We start from the raw sequence: 17,934 nt of genomic DNA, 5'->3' as shown, positions 1-17,934 counted from the left end.
ACTTCATCTGCACTATTCATTTTGTGATTCATTGTAATTTTATGCCTTTGCACTGTCCTGCTGCAGGCAAACAACACATTTTATGTCATATGAGATAGTGACAATAAATCTGATTTTGATTCTCAATTACACCATAGAACCAAACAACAGTAATTGAATGTGTAATCTGGATTGCCACTATAAAATTGTCATTTGTTGGACACATGTCAACACGATGTTCTGAAAGTTGGTTTAGAATGGAACACAGCACTAGCCTTTTGGCCCAACGGTATTGTGCCAATCCTTTAACCTACCCTAAGATCAATCTAACCATTCCTGACCACATAGGCCCTCCATTTTTCTTACACACAGGTGCTCATCCAAGAGGCTCTCAAATCTTCCTGCTGTATGTGTCTCTACCACCACCACTGGCAGTGTGTTCTACACATCTACCACTCTCTGCGTGAAAAACCTACCCCTGACATCCCCCCTATACTTTCCTCCAAATGCCTTAAAGTTATGCCCCTTTGTATTAGCTATTTCCATCCTGGAAAAAATTAACTCTGTAGTTTTGACTTCAGGTTTGACCTTCCAAAGTGAATCACTTCACACTTTTCTGGGTTGATCTCCATCTGCCACTTCTGCTAGAGCTGGCCCCTCTAGCTGGAGAATTTACAGCTTATAGCAAGGAAATATGTCCTTTGGCCAAACATCTCCATTAACTCTAAACCAGTTGCCTACCTACCTGTCCTACTTGCCTACATTTGGACCACATCTCACGAAACCTTTACTATCCACTTGCCTGTCAAATGTCTTTTAAACAATGCAACTGCACTTGTCTCTACAAGTTCCTCTGGCAACTCATTCCATGTGCCCACCATACAGGTGCCCTTTAAATCTTCCCCTTCTTACTTTAAACCTATGTCCTCCAGCTTTGGACTCTCCTACCCTGGGAAAAAGACAGTGACATTCACATTATCTATTTGCTTTATAATTTTGTATATCTTTAAGGTCATCCCTCAGCCTATCCAGTTTCTCATATCTCAAGCCTTTCTTCCCTGGTAACACCCTTGTGATTTGTTTCTGCACCTATCCCAGCTTCGTGACATCCTCCACTTAGCTGGGTGACTAGAACTACACGCAATACTCCCAAGTATTGTCACATCAAAGTCTTGTAGAATTGTAACCTCAACTCTTATACCCAATATTCTGACCAATGAAGGTAAGAGTGCCAAATGCTTTCTTCACCAGCCTGTCTGTTTCTGTCACCATTTTCAGGGAACTATATACTTGTACCCCTATATTTCTCTGTTCTACAATACTCTCCGGGTCCCTGCCGTATACTCTACAAGTCTTGCCTTGGTTTAATTTACCAGAATGTAACACTTCGCTCTTTCTCAGGTTAAATTTCATCCGCCATTTCCTGGCCCATTTTTCTAGCTGATCAGGATCTTGTTATAATCTTTGGTAACTCTACTACTAATTTTGGTATCATCTGCAAACCATGCCAACTACCTTCTGTCAAGAATTAAGGGATGAGGGAACAAGGGGTTGGCCATTGAGTGGAGGAAATTTTTTTTGTTACAGAACATAGATTTTTTTTTCACCTGATTGATCAAAGAAGAATAGATTCAGACAGTAATACAGAATAGAAATTGGCCAACTATTCCATGCTAGTGATACTAATATCAGAGAAAACCTGAGGGACAGATGGCTGTTTCCATTTTTTAAAGCTGTAGTTTAGTTGTTTCCAAAGCCCTGAGGAAAGACTTGCAATTATATAGCACCTTTCATGACCACAGGAAATCACAAAGCACTTCACAGCCAATTGCCTTGGGATTTCCTGTGGTTATGAAGGGTACCTTCTGAAGTGCTGCAGTAGATGAAGCCTTCCCTATTGGAGTACAGTGTGTATAATACTCACAGTATTTGTATAGGTCTGCAATTAGGTAATGTATCCAGTGCTTAGATAGGAGCACCTTGTGGAGTGGTCACTTAGGGGTGCGTTTCTTAGTTGTTCACGCATCAATTGCTTTACTACTTATGCCTGTCTTACTAACTTTGATCATCTAAATGCATTCAAGAGATGAGAATCAAGTAAAGTAATACTCAGCCTACTACCCCGGTATAATTTGGGCACTGCTCCTACTTAAATAACAATAGATAGACACCACATTTCAACCTAACTGTACGGATGTTTTAGGAGGGAGCAAAAGGAACCATGAACATAGAAATGTTTCTTTCCTGATAAGATATTTATCTGTGTGGCTTCTCAGAAGAAAAAGGTAAAGGATCATATTGGCTATTCACCACAAAGTGAATATTCTATAACAAGATCTCATTCAGTACTTATGAAGAGATACTTTTGATTATTGGAGTTCTTTAACCTGGAGAACATGTTACTGACTTGACTGAACAAAATATTTTTTAATGTTTAACTTGTAAACATAATTGCAGCTCAGTTGCTCAAACAACATTATCGACAACTTCATTAAACATTACTTAAAAATTGCATGTTCAGTTTGAAAACGAATTTTGCTTCAAACGTAATATTGATTGTTCATCTTAGAAGTGTAAACAATTTCAAAGTGAAATGTCAATTGTTATCGTAAAGAAGTTTAATAGGGTTTAGCTGTCCTTAAATAACCACTAGTTTTTATTCATTTATAGATAACTCATTGGACTATTGCAATCAATTGGTGTAAGAAAACTTCTTAGAAGTTTTTTTTCTAAGCACATTGGAAATAGTACACTAACGTTAAGGATGCATACAGCTCCTCTCCCATCCCCCCACTGGGAAGGTCAGATCACAACCTGGTGCATCTAAAACCCTGCTACGTGCCTCTGGTGAAGAGTAAACCTGCAACCTCGGGGACAGTGAGAAAATGGTCGGAGGAGGCTTATGAGGCGCTCCAGAGTTGTTTTGAGGTGACAGACTGGCAGGCACTCGTGAGCCACATGGAGAGGATATTGACGGGCTCACAGAGTGCATCACTGATTACATCAACTTCTGTGTGGACTGCAATGTTCCGACAAGAACTGTCCTTTGTTATTCAAATAACAAGCCATGGGTGACAAAGGACATTAAGGACATCCTGAATGCTAAAAAGAGGGTGTTTAGAGATGGAGATAGGGAGGAGCTGAGGGCAATACGGAGGGACCTGAAAGCCAGGATCAGGGAGGCTAAAGACAGGTACAGGAGGAAGCTTGAGTGGAAACTCCAGCAGAACAACATGAGAGAAGTCTGGAGGGGGATGAGGACCATCACTGGGTTCCGGCAAACTAGCAACAGTGGAGCTGAAGGCAGTGTGGACAGGGTCAACGAACTTAACCTGTTCTTTAACAGATTTGACATTGTGACCCCTGCCCATCCCCACATGAGCCATCTGTTGTCGGCCTCCAACCAACACATATTCCACTCTCCCCTCCTACCCCTCCTCACAGTCCCCCACCCTGCTCTCATGACTATACCTCTTTCCCGCATGAAACCACCACGGTGGGTTTCACAGCTGAACAGGTGAGAAGACAGCTGAAACGTCTCAACCCAAGCAAGGCTGCAGGACCGGGTGGTGTCAGTACCAGGGTGATCAAAGCCTGTGCCCCTCAGCTATGTGGAGTACTTCGCCATGTATTCAACCTGAGCCTGAGGCTCCGGAGGGTTCTTATACTGTGGAAGACGTCCTGCCTCATCCCTGTGCCGAAGACGCTGCGCCCCAGCGGCCTCAATGACTACAGACCGGTGGCATTGACCTCCCACAGCATGAAGACCCTGGAGAGACTTGTTCTGGAGCTGCTCCGGCCTATGGTCAGGCCACACTTAGATCCCCTCCAGTTCGCCCTACCAGCCCCGACTAGGAGTTGAGGATGCCATCGTCTTCCCGCTGAACCATGTCTACGCCCACTTGGACAAGCCAGCAAGCACTGTGAGGGTCATGTTTTTTGACTTCTCCAGTGAATTCAACACCATCCACCCTGCTCTGCTGGGGGAGAAGCTGACAGCGATGCAGGTGGATGCTTCCCTGGTGTCATGGATTCTTGATTACCTGACTGGCAGACCACAGTACGTGTGCTTGCAACACTGTGTGTCTGACAGAGTGATCAGCAGCACTGGGGCTCCACAGGGTACTGTCTTGCCTCCCTTTCTCTTCATCATTTACACCTCGGACTTCAACTACTGCACAGAGTCTTGTCATCTTCAGAAGCTTTCTGATGACTCTGCCATAGTTGGATGCATCAGCAAGGGAGATGAGGCTGAGTACAGGGCTACGGTAGGAAACTTTGTCACATGGTGTGAGCAGATAATGTGGAAAAGACTAAGGAGCTGGTGGTAGACCTGAGGAGAGCTAAGGTACCGGTGACCCCTGTTTCCATCCAGGGGGTCAGTATGGACATGGTGGAGGATTACAAGTACCTAGGGGTACGAATTGACAATAAACTGGACTGGTCAAAGAACACTGAGGCTGTCTACAAGAAGGATCAGAGCCGTCTCTATTTCCTGAGGAGACTGAGGTCCCTTAACATCTGCCGGACGATGCTGAGGATGTTCTACGAGTCTGTGGTTGTCAGTGCGATCATGTTTGCTGTTGTGTGCTGGAGTAGCAGACTGAGGGTAGCAGACACCAACAGAATCAATAAACTCATTCGTAAGGCCAGTGATGTTGTGTGGATGGAACTGGACTCTCTCACGGCGGTGTCTGAAAAGAGGATGCTGTCCAAGTTGCATGCCATCTTGGACAATGTCTCCCATCCACTACATAATGTACTGGGTGGACACAGGAGTACATTCAGCCAGAGACTCATCTCACCGAGATGCAACACAGAGCGTCATAGGAAGTCATTCCTGCCTGTGGCCATCAAACTTTACAACTCCTCCCTTGGAGGGTCAGACACCCTGAGCCAATAGGCTGGTCCTGGACTTATTTCCTGGCATAAATTTACTTTTTACTATTCAACTATTTATGGTTTATTACTATTTATTATTTATGGTGCAACTGTAACGAAAACCAATTTCCCCCGGGATCAATAAAGTATGACTATGACTATGACTATGAAAATATTCTGCACTACTTATTGAGTCAGAAATTACTTGTGTAGACCCACTACCTTCAAATGTTGTCTATAGTTAACCTACACCTGCAGTAAGAGGTCTAGATGTGGAAAACCTATCTTTCTGGTCCTAAGCAGGAACTGAGTGATGTCAGGGCCTCCCGTAATGCATTGAAGCCTTGTTCCCAAAACACCATGTTAGTTAGCAAAATGTAAAAGCCTTGAGAGATTTAAGGGTCACTAAGTATCTCTGATATTCAGAATCAGAATCAGAATCAGGTTTATTATCACCGGCATGTGACGTGAAATTTGTTAACTTAGCAGCAGCAGTTCAATGCAATACACAATCTAGCAGAGAGAAAAAAAATAATAATAAATAAAATAAAACATAATAAATAAACAAGTAAATCAATTATGTATATTGAATAGATTTTTTAAAAATGTGCAAAAACAGAAATACTGTATATTAAAAAAAAGTGAGGTAGTGTCCAAAGATTCAATGTCCATTTAGGAATTGGATGGCAGAGGGGAAGAAGTTGTTCCTGAATTGCTGAGTGTGTGCCTTCAGGCTTCTGTACCTCCTACTTGATGGTAACAGTGAGAAAAGGGCATGCCCTGGTTGCTGGAGGTCTTTAATAATGGACGCTGCCTTTCTGAGACATCGCTCCCTAAAGGTGTCCTGGGTGCTTTGTAGGCTAGTACCCAAGATGGAGCTGACTAGAATTACAACCTTCTGCAGCTTCTGTCCTGTGCAGTAGCCCCTCCATACCAGACAGTGATGCAGCCTGTCAGAATGCTCTCTTTGGTACAACTATAGAAGTTTTTGAATGTATTTAGACTATAAGACCATAAGACAAAGGAGCAGAAGTAGGCCATTCGGCCCATCAAGTCTTCTCCGCCATTTTATCATGAGCTGATCCATTTTATCCTATTTAGTCCCACTGCCCCGCCTTCTCACCATAACCTTTGATGCCCTGGCTACTCAGATACCTATCAATCTCTGCCTTAAATACACCCAATGACTTGGCCTCCACTGCTGCCCGTGGCAACAAATTCCATAGATTCACCACCCTCTGACTAAAAAAATTTTTTCGCATTTCTGTTCTGAAAGGGCGCCCTTCAATCCTTAAGTCACGCCCTCTCGTACTAGACTCCCCCATCATGGGAAACAACTTTGCCACATCCACTCTGTCCATGCCTTTTAACATTCGAAATGTTTCTATGAGGTCTCCCCTCATTCTTCTAAACTCCAAGGAATACAGTCCAAGAGCGGACAAACATTCCTCATATGTTAACCCTCTCATTCCCGGAATCACTCTAGTGAATCTTCTCTGTACCCTCTCCAACGTCAGCACATCCTTTCTTAAATAAGGAAACCAAAACTGCCCACAGTACTCCAAGTGAGGTCTCACCAGCGCCTTATAGAGCCTCAACATCACATCCCTGCTCCTATGCTCTATTCCTCTAGAAATGAATGCCAACATTGCATTCGCCTTCTTCACTACCGACTCAACCTGGAGGTTAACTTTAAGGGAATCCTGTACGAGGACTCCCAAGTCCCGTTGCATCTCAGAACTTTGAATTCTTTCCCCATTTAAATAATAGTCTGCCCGTTTATTTTTTCTGCCAAAGTGCATAACCATACACTTTCCAACATTGTACTTCATTTGCCACTTCTCTGCCCATTCTTCCAATCTATCCAAGTCTCTCTGCAGACTCTCCGTTTCCTCAACACTACCGGCCCCTCCACCTATCTTCGTATCGTCAGCAAACTTAGCCACAAAGCCATCTATTCCATAATCCAAATCGTTGATGTACAATGTAAAAAGAAGCGGCCCCAACACTGATCCCTGTGGAACACCACTGGTAACTGGCAGCCAACCAGAATAGGATCCCTTTATTCCCACTCTCTGTTTCCTGCCAATCAGCCAACGCTCTATCCACGTATGTAACTTTCCTTTAATTCCATGGGCTCTTATCTTGTTAAGCAGCCTCATGTGTGGCACCTTGTCAAAGGCCTTCTGAAAATCCAAATATACAACATCCACTGCATCTCCCTTGTCTAGCCTACTGGTAATTTCCTCAAAAAATTGTAATAGGTTTGTCAGGCAGGATTTTCCTTTAAGGAATCCATGCTGAGTTCTGCCTATCTTGTCATATGCCTCCAGGTACTCTGTAACCTCATCCTTGACAATCGACTCCAACAACTTCCCAACCACTGACGTCAAGCTAACAGGTCTATAATTTCTTTTTTGCTTCCTTTCCCCCTTCTTAAATAGCGGAGTGACATTTGCAATCTTCCAGTCTTCCGGAACCATGCCAGAATCTATCGACTTTTGAAAGATCATCGCTAATGCCTCTGCAATCTCCACAGCTACTTCCTTCAGAACACGAGGGTGCATTCCATCTGGTCCAGGAGATTTATCGACCTTTAGCCTATTCAGCTTCCTGAGTACTTTCTCTGTTGTAACTGTGACTGCGCACACTTCTCTTCCCTGCCACCCTTGAGTGTCCGGTATCCTGCTGTCTTCCTCAGTGAAGACTGATGCAAAATACTTGTTCAGTTCCTCTGCCATCTCCTCATCTCCCATTACAATTTCTCCAGTATCATTTTCTATTGGTCCTATATCTACTCTCACCTGTCTTTTACTCTTTATATACTTGAAAAAGCTTTTAGTATCCTCTTTGATATTATTTGCTAGTTTCCTTTCATAGTTAATCTTTTCTCTCTTAATGACCTCCTTGGTTTCCTTTTGTAAGGTTTTAAAGACTTCCCAATCCTCTGTCTTCCCACTAATTTTTGCTTCCTTGTATGCCCTCTCCTTAGCTTTAACTTTGGCTTTGACTTCTCTTGTCAACCACGGTTGCATCCTTTTTCCACTCGAAAATTTCTTCTTTTTTGGAATATACCTGTCTTGCACATTCCTCATTTCTCGCATAAACTCCAGCCACTGCTGCTCTGCCGCCTTTCCCGCCAGTGTCTCTTTCCAGTCAACTTTGGCCAGTTCCTCTCTCATGCCACTGTAGTTTCCTTTACTCCACTGAAACACCGACACATCAGATTTCGGCTTCTCTTTTTCTAATTTCACAGTGAACTCAATCATGTTATGATCACTGCCTCCTAAGGGTTCCTTCGCCTCAATCTCTCCAATCACCTCCGGTTCATTACACAATACCCAATCCAGTACAGCCGATCCCCTAGTGGGCTCAACAACAAGCTATTCTAAAAAGCCATCTCGCAGACATTCTACAAATTCTCTCTCTTGAGATCCAGTGCCGACCTGATTTTTCCAATCTACTGGCATGTTAAAATCCCCCACAATTATCATAACACTGCCCTTCTGACAAGCCTTTTCTATTTCCAGTTGTAATTTGTAGTCCACATCCCTGCAGCTGTTTGGAGGCCTATAAATAACTGCCATCAGGGTCCTTTTACCCCTGCTATTCCTTAGCTCAACCCATAAAGATTCTGCACCTTCCGATCCTATATCACTTTCTAATGTATTTGTTGACATGCCAAATCTCTTCAAACTCCTAATAAAGTATAGCCGCTGTCTTGCCTTCTTTATGACTACATCAAAGGCATTTAAAACCATTAGTACATGTGTAAGTAATGAATCCTATTAAAATTATGAACATTTAAATGACAAACAGATATAATAAGAGGGAGGATTCCCCAGTTTTATTACTTGCAGTATCAGAATCCCCAGTGATATTGATGGGGCAGTTGGTCCTGATTTTAAGAGATGATCACCCAGCACAAGACTAGGGAATCTCCTGCAGGTGGAATATCACTCCTAGACTTCACGCAGAGTCAAAAAAAAAGATAAATATTTACATTTATATGGCAACCCTCATGGCCTCTAGATTTCTTAAAGTAATAGCACCACTAGCAACTTGTATTAATGCTTTTTAATGCAAAAGAACTCTTTACAGCATTTATAAGTATATGATCAAAGAAGATAAATAGGAAACCTAAGAAGAGGATCGGAGATGGTCAAACTCTTGGTATAACTAAGGTAAGTTTTGAGGAATATCTGAAAGGGGAAAGGAGAGATGGAGAAATTTTGGAGGCAGTTTTGGTATGTAATAATTTGACAACTAATATCAAAGATTCAAGATTGTTTAATATTGTGTGCTGTATATAAGTGTAAGGAGAACAAAATAATTGTTACTAAAGGTACCTGTGATGGATTAAGTAAGTATGACGATGTTGGACAACCAATATTTTGGGGTAACACACACAGAATGCTGGAGGAACTCAGCAGGCCAGGCAGCATCCATGGAAGTAAATAAGACATTTCAGGCTGAGGCCCTGCTTCAGGACAGGAAATAAATAAAAAAATGGGAGGAGGGGAGGGAAGCTAGCTGGAAGGTGAAGTTAGGTGGGTAGGAAAGGCAAAGAGCTGGAGAAAGAAAGAATCTGAAAGGTGAGGAGGGTGGACTATAGGAGAAAGGGGAGGAGGAGGGGACCAAGGCAGAAGTGACAAGCAGGTAAAAAGAGGTAAACAGCCAGAGTGGGGAATAGAAGAAGAGGAAGAAAAAACAAAAAAAATTAACCTTAAGAAGAAATCCTGAAATATGTCATCAGGTTGGAGGCTTCCCAGATGATGTTGCTCCACCACCCAGCGTGGCCTCATCTTGGTGCAAGAGGAGGCTATGGACCAACATGTCAGAAAAGGAACGGGAATGGGAATTAAAATGTTTGGCCACTGGGAAGTTCCACTTTTAACAGATGAAGCAGAGCTGCACAATGAACTGGTCCCCCAATATACAATGGGTCTCACCAGCATAGAGGAGGCCCATCGAGAGCACTGGACACAAAAGATGACCCTGGCAGATTCACAGCTGAAGTGTTTGGGACCTTGAATGGAGGTGAGGGAGGATGTGAATGGGCAGATGTAGCACTCAAAACATTTGCAGGGAAGAGTGCTGTGAGAGAGATTAGCGTGGAGGGATGAATGAATGGACAAGGGAATCACGGACGGGTTTCTGTGGAAAGCGGGCGGGGGGAGTGAATATATGCTTAGTGGTAGGATCCCTTTGGAGATGGTGGAAGTTGTGGAAGATGATGTGTTGGATGCTGGTGGTCAGTAAGGACAAGAGGAACTCTATCACTGTTAAGGCAGTGGGAAGATGGGGTGAACACAGACGTCCAGGAAATGGAGGAGATGCGGGCGAGGGCTGTACCAATAGTGGAGGAAGGGGAACCCTGTTCTTTGAAGAAGAAGAATATTTCTGATGTCCTGGAAAAGAAAGCCGTTTCCTGGGAACAGATAGGCCAGAGGCAAAGGAACTGAGAAAAGGGAATGGCAGTTTTGCAGGAGATCAGATGGGAAGAGGTATAGTGAAGATAACTGTGGGATTGGTAGGTTTAGAAAAGATATCAGTTGACGGTTTGTCTCCAGAGATGGAGACAAAGAGATCAAGAAGGGGAGGGAGCTGTCAGAAACAAATCAAGTGAATTTAAGTGCAGGGTGGAAGTTAGAAGCAAATTTGATGAAATTGAAGAGCTCAACACGGGTGCATGAAGCAGCACCAATGTAGTTGTTAATGTAGTGGAGGAAGAGTTGAAGAGTATTACCGGGGAAGGCTTCAAACATGGATTGCTTTTCTTAGCTAACATAGCTGGGGCCCACGTTGGTGTCTGTGGCTATGCCTCAAGTCTGGAGAAAGTGGAAGGAGCCAAAGGAAACATCGTTGAGGGTGAGGACCAGTTCCGCCAGATGGAGGAGGGTGGTGGAAGGGGGAATGGGTTGGTTCTTTTGTTAAGAAAAAAGTGGAGAGCTTTGAGGCCTTCTTGATGGGGGATAGAAATGCATAAACGCTGAATATGCATGGTGAAGATGAAGCAGTCAGGGCCAGGGAACTGAAAGTTACTGAGGAGATAGAGAGCATGAGAAGTGTCGCAGATGTAGGTGGGAAGGGACTGAACCAGGGGCGATAGAATGGAATTGAGGTATGAGAACATAAGTTCAGTGGGGCAGGAGCAGGCAGAGAGAATAGGCCTCACTGGAAAGTCAGACTTGTGGATCTTGGGTAGGAGGTAGAAGTGAGCAGTGTGGGGTGAGGAAACTATGAGTTGGGTGGCAGTGGATGGGAGTTCTCCAGAGCTGATGAGATCAGTTATGGTGTCGGAGACAGTTTTCAATATTTTATGGTGTCATAGGTCTGGCAAACTGACTGACAATGGTAATAGGTGCTTCAAGATCAAGTAATTTAAAATTGAAGAATTACTTAGCAAGGGACAATGTAGGTCAACAAACACCTGGGTGATAATTGTATAGCACTTGGTGTGAGTAAGGAACAGACATAAATAATCCATTAATGCGATAGTTAGAAATTGGTGAAATACTCTTCATGTATCGTTAATATTGTAATATAAGAAACTGGACAATGTAATGAGCAGAATAGATTCCTTCTATGATTCTATCTACAGAAAGAAATCCACCCATAATACTGGTGACACAGTTGCTGCAAAGTGCATCATCTATAAAATACACTACAGCTTTTCACTCAGGCTTTTCATCACGAACCAATAAGGAGGAGGGCAGTAAGTGCATGGGAACATCTTCACCTGCAGGGTTCTCCCCAAGTAACTCATCACTCTGACTTATAAATACATCAGTTTCCTTCATCATGGCTGTGTCTGGGTTATGGAACTCTCTGCTAACCTTTACCAATACATTCTTGAGTGCAATTAGTGATGATCAATAAGCAGCAATGCCCAAATCCCAAAAATGAAAAAAAAGATTGTGTTTAACTATTTATTGTTTATAATGCACAAGGAAAATTCATTCTGACAGCTTTATTCCATAAAGCATAAAATATACAACTGTCTCAATTCAGCTATATAATTTAATAATATATAATTTTAATAATTTAAAATTATATTTCATAATTTAAGATTCATCAGCTTAATATGTGTTATGGTCCTGAAAATCTTTGGACTTTCCAGAATAGTAGCAGAACAAAGCATATTAATCTTAATCAGCATATTTTGCTGTCCACATGGTCTTTGACTTCAAAGTAGATGTGGTTAGAGTGTAAATTTTCCAGTATAGTTTTCCACAGTTATCATTTGGGATCAAAGATGCAAAATCAATGGAGGGTTTTCTTAAAAGACAAAAAAAAATGCTTTCTTGAGAAGTGACATAAAGGATATGGAAAAAGGGGAAACATTGGGTCTTAATAGTGAGTTACAGATTGCTAAATAAATGGTAGAAGCAATTTATTCAACAGAACGACCTATTTCTTATAATCATCTTTAAAACCATGGTTCATTGATTTGATGGCCAAGTATTTATTTTAACTAACAAAAATGTATAAGGCAAAATAAATTGTTATTCCAAGTATAGTGACACTTTAATAGTTGTTCCTTTCATTTCCAGTGTTGCATTAAAAGATAAATTGATGTCTAGCTACTTGGACAATGATCTGAAATTTTTCGGTATTCATACATAAGACAGACAGGAATTTTGGGTCATTAAACGTGAAAAAGTTGTAACAGTGATATATTGCTGCCTTGGCCAGCTTTGCAAGTATAATTGGCACAGAATTATTGTTCCGACTTTAACTTCAATTTTCCTCCTGAAAAAAGTCATTGAAATTATTAAGCATTATTGAAAGAAGTTTAACAGCAAACTAAATCATTTATTATCGCTGACCAACTTCTTTCATAATTGTTGATTATTTTCCCTAATGTCCATGATAGGAGTCTAATAGGTTTTAAAGTAACAAAGATTAATCTATAAAAAGTATTTCATTCCTTGTTTGCTGCCATTTAGATTCCTCAAGCTGACTGGCAACTCAGCCATATTGGTCACGTACAGCACACTCTCCTATAAATGGCAACAATTTGAAATCTACCCTCAGCGGCCACTTTATTAGGTACAGGAGGTACCTGTCAGCTTGAACCAGCTTGGCCATTTTTCTCTGACCTCTTGCATTAATAAGGCATTTTTGCCTACAGAACTGCTGCTCACTGAATGTTTTTGTTTCTCACATCATTCTCTGTAAACTCTAGAGACGGTTGTGCATGAAAATTCCAGGAGACCAGTAGTTTCTGAGATACTCAAACCACCCTGTCTGGCACCAACATTCATTGCCAGTCAAAGTCCCTTAAATCACATTTCTTATCCATTCTGATGTTAGGTCCGAACAACAGCTGAACCTCTTGACCATGTCTGCATGCTTTTACACATTGAGTTGCTGCTACATGATTGGCTGATTAGATATTTGCAATAAGGAGCAGGTGTACAGGTGTACCTAATAAAGTGGCCCCTGAGAATATGTTGAAATGATGGATATCAATGGGCAGAGTTAATTTAGTTACTGGAGGCAGCTTTCAAGTCAGCAATGAGCAGGTGACCACAAAATCTAAGTCATTTCCTCTGTGTGCTGCAGGGATTGCTGCTGGGACCACTGTTGTTTGTCATCTATATTAACAATTTGGATGAGGTGTAGTTGTTATGGTTACAAAGTTTGTGATAGAACACAGGGAAGAAGGTTGTCTAAAGTTGCAACAGGGTTTAGATCAGCTGAGAAAGTTGTTCAATAAATAGCAGATAAAATTTAACTTGAACAAGTGTGAAGTATTGTATTCCAAGAAGCTAAATCAGATCAGGATTTACACAATAAGTGGCAGGGTCCTGGAAAGTTGGGTTGTCTGTCATCATAATGCCTTATGTATTCTCACGTACGGATGTGAGACGTGGACACTCACCAAGACTATGTGAAAGTCTCTAGGTGGTTGCTATACACGAATGCTCCAGATGGCTCTTGACGTGAGTTGGCAACAGCACATGATGAACGTTGAGCTCTATGACGACCTACAGACGCTCACCACTAAAATCGAGGCGAGAAGACTGCTACTAGTGGGGCACTGTCTATGCCACCCCGAGCTACCTGCCAGCCTAGTCATCATATGGGAGCCCAAGCACGGGAGGATGAACCCTGGGCGCCCTCCCAAGACTATGGTCAGCACGCTCCTAGAAGACAGCGGCGCGGCTAATGTAGATGAACTGAACACATTGATGAGGGAGAGGGAGAAGTGGAGAGTCTGTCATCATGCCCGACGCTGGCCCCCTAGGCCTGAGCCGATGTAGTAGTAGTAGTAGTAGTCCTGGAAAGTGCTATAGAACAGAGAGACCTAGGAGGACATCTATGCATTTCCTTGAAAGTGGCAACACAGGTATACAAACAAGAGAAAATCTGCAGATGCTGGAAATCCAAGCAACAACACACGAAATGCTGGAGGAACTCAGCAGGCCATTCGGGACTGGCGAAGGGTCTCGGCCCGAAACTTCAACTGTACTCTTTTCCATAGATGCTGCTTGGCCTGCTGAGTTCCTCCTGCACTTTGTGTGTGTAACACAGGTATACAGGTTGCTTAAGAAGTCATTTCACTCACTTGCCTTTATTGGTCAGGGCACCGAGTAGAAGAGTTGGGATGTCATCATATAACTGTATAAGACATTGGCGAGACCACACTTGGAATATCTGTTCTTGATCCCCAGTTATAGGAAAGATGTAATTAAGCTGGAAAGACTGTAGAAGAGATTCACTAGGATGTTAGAGAGCTGAGATATAAGAAGAGATTAAATAGGTTGTGGCTTTTTTCTCTGCAGTGTAGGGAGCTGGGGGGTGACTTTATGGAGGTATATTAAATTATGAGGCTAAAGTTAAAGTTAATGGCCACAGTCTCTTTTCCTAGAGTGGGATAGCCTGAAATCAGAGAGCATTGATTTAAGGGGAAAGATTTACAGATGGCTTCTTTGTAATTTCATCAATATGTTGGGCCCAGGATAGATCTTCATAGATGTTGACACACTTGAACTTGAACCCTTTCCACTGCTGATCTCTCGTTGTGTGTTCCCTCAAAAAACAGCAGCATGAAGTAGGCATTGCTATTGTCAGGATGACCCAAGCCAGTGAGATTGGATCTGCTCTAGACCTATTGTGGTGATAAGCAAAGTTGGGCAGAGTTGATTCTAGCCATGACCAACCTCTCAAAGCAGTTCATCACAGCAGATGTGAGTGTCACTGGACGATAGTCATTGAGGCAGCTCACCTTGCTCTTCTCAGGGATTTGTATGATTGTCGCGTTTTTGGAACAGTTGGGAACCTATGTCTGCAGCAGTGAGATATTGAAGATGTCCTTGAACTCTCGCGTCAGCTGGTTGGCACAGGTTTTCAGAGCCCTACAAGTTACACCATCAGGGCCTGATGCCTTGTGAGTGTTCACCCACTTTAAAGGTGTTCTGATGTTGGCTCTGAGACAGAGATCATAGGGTCACCAGATGCTGCAGGGTTTTGCACAGATGTAGTTTTACTCTCCCTTTCAAAGCATGTATAGAAGGCGTTGAGCTCAACTGGGAATGAAAATCACAGCCATTCATGATGTTAAGTTTTGCTTTGTAGGACGTAATGGCCAGCAACCCCTGCCAGAATCTCTAACCTCAACTGGAATAGTTTTTTGCTCTTAAAATAGCCTGCCGTAGGTGGTATTTAGATTTCTTGTATGGTTCGGGATCACAGGTCTTGAATGCCACAGATCTAGCCCTCAGGAGATTACAAATCTCCTGGTTCATCCACAGCTAGGCTTGGGCATGTCTGGTATATTCTTGAACATACTGGCCATACCCATCTAGGTTAGCAGGAATGTGGAATGAGCTGCCAAAGGGAGTGGTGAACATGGGTACATTACAATGGTCAAAAGACATCCGGATAGGATAGATACACGGATAGGATAGGTTTGGATGGAAATGGGCCAAAGGCAGGCAAAGGAGGCGAGTTTAAGATAGAAACTTAGTTAGCAAGAATCAGTTTGGCTGAAGGGCCTATTTTCATGCTGTATAACTGTTACACTCTGTCTATGACAAAATAATTGTCATATTATTTTCTATATTTGTAATTACTTCACTTTTCTTAAACTGATGGAAATGGAAATACCATGAACAGTTAAAAAAAAAATTTTATTACCTTAAACAGCCGTGATGTTTCTGCTGCGGGACCGTCGAGTCATCAGCCGGGTCCATCCGTCTTCAGACGTTTCATCCCCTAACCCGGAACATCCTCGGGATGGTGGGACAGCAGAAGGTGATCGGTCTTCTACCCCCGACGGTCAGACATCCAGCTACTGTTGTCCCTTCGCAGCCAAAGCCAACTGGAGGCTCTCTCTGCTGCCTGGGCCATGGTGTTAATGGCTCTTGTCCTGGTTCTCCCTTGTATCCTTAAAGCTGCCATCATCTTCCAGCATGACATGGCGGGAAATCCTCTTGCCCCCACTTCGACTGGGAAGTTCCACGTCTGCCAGCCTTGCCGCCTGCAGTCCGCCACCAGGTCTTTGTACCTCGCAAGCTTCCTCTCATGAGCCTCTCGGCATCGGGTCTCCCATGGTACTGTTAGCTCTATCACCATGAGCTTCTTTGCACTCACTGACAATAGTAGAACGTCTGGTCGAAGTGTGGTCTCTACTATTGGTGGGAACACCAGCTTCTTTACAAGATCGACCTTCATCTCCCAGTCCTTTGCCATGCTCAGGATACCGTCTCTACGCTTGTTTGTTGTGCAGCTTGTTCCCCAGTTCTGATGAAGTTGATGAAGTTTGGTTGGCTGTCCTTTTTGTGGTCCTTTTTCCTCTCTGTCTCCAAAGTGTGGGCGAGTGCTCTCAAAACCTGGTCGTGTCTCCATCTGTACCGACCCTGGGAAAGGGCAACCTGGCATGAGGAAAGAATATGCTCTAGGTTGGCTGCTTTCTGGCACAGATGGCACATTGGATCTTCTGTTATTCCCCAGTTCCACAGGTTTGTTGGAGTTGGTAATACATCAATTAGAATCTACTTACACTGGAATGATTTCTGTTGCACTTTATTTTATACAATTGTAATAATGGAACTATAATAATGGAACTGCAATTTGATGTACCAGAAGTTGTCACATTCCTGATATATGAATGGCACTGCAATTTTAGAGAGTTTTGTTTGAAGAAAGTTTTTTTTTGTTAAATCGGAATAGTTAGTACTGTGTCAACAAGCAACGTTTTGTTAAACAGATCTAGTGAAGTATATAAGTGGGAAGGTAATTATTCTGCATTTGTAGGCCTGTCCCATTTGTACCTGGCTTACTTTCCAGACTGCCCTTTGAAAATATGGTTTTCACTCATTTAGTGCCAGGTCAATGTGTCCTTAGACTTGGAACTGTGAATAAGAATGTGTGTGCAATATCCCCTTCCTAATCCTCTGCGACTTATTAAATGATATTGGAACTAATTGGATGAAATACATGAAAGAGTGTTTGATGCATTTTCAATCAGAGTATCCAAGAAGAAGTTTACAAACCTCTCAATAGGTAGAATCAATAATAGATCAAATTGTTTAAGTGGGTGGCAGGAATTGATCATTTATCTTTTTTTTATGTTCCACCGATTATTGGTCAAATTTCTACAAGGTGAAGCCAGCAGCTTTGCATGAAATTGCTGCAATGTTCTCCTTGAATACCAACAAGTTTGGATTTATCATGCATCAACAAACGTTAAATTTTTGAGCAACCAGACAGCCATTCAACAACTTTTATTGTGATTGCTCAGTATTGATTCGGCCATGATAGAGTTCAGTGTAGGAGTGTGGAGCTGCAGCAATTCCTTGTCTTTTTGCTGGAAAATCCCCCGAATAACCTCCAAACCTGGTTAACAACTTCTTTCTTGGGCTAAAGTAATTGTTGGTAGGCTTAGATTAAAAAAAAACCTATTTGAATGCTGCACAAACAAAATGCTGGAGGAACTCAGCAGGTCAGGTAGCATCTATGGAAATGAATAAACAGTTGATATTTCAGGCTGAGGGTTCCTTGTTTACATTTTTAAATCACTTTTTATATTATGGCTATACTTAGTAGCTTCTAAATCTCTGA

This window comes from Mobula birostris, chromosome 1, assembly GCF_030028105.1.
Source record: "Mobula birostris isolate sMobBir1 chromosome 1, sMobBir1.hap1, whole genome shotgun sequence".
NCBI lineage: Eukaryota > Metazoa > Chordata > Chondrichthyes > Myliobatiformes > Myliobatidae > Mobula > Mobula birostris.
The sequence above is the reverse complement of the archived record's forward strand: the minus strand, read 5'-3'. Positions refer to the sequence as shown.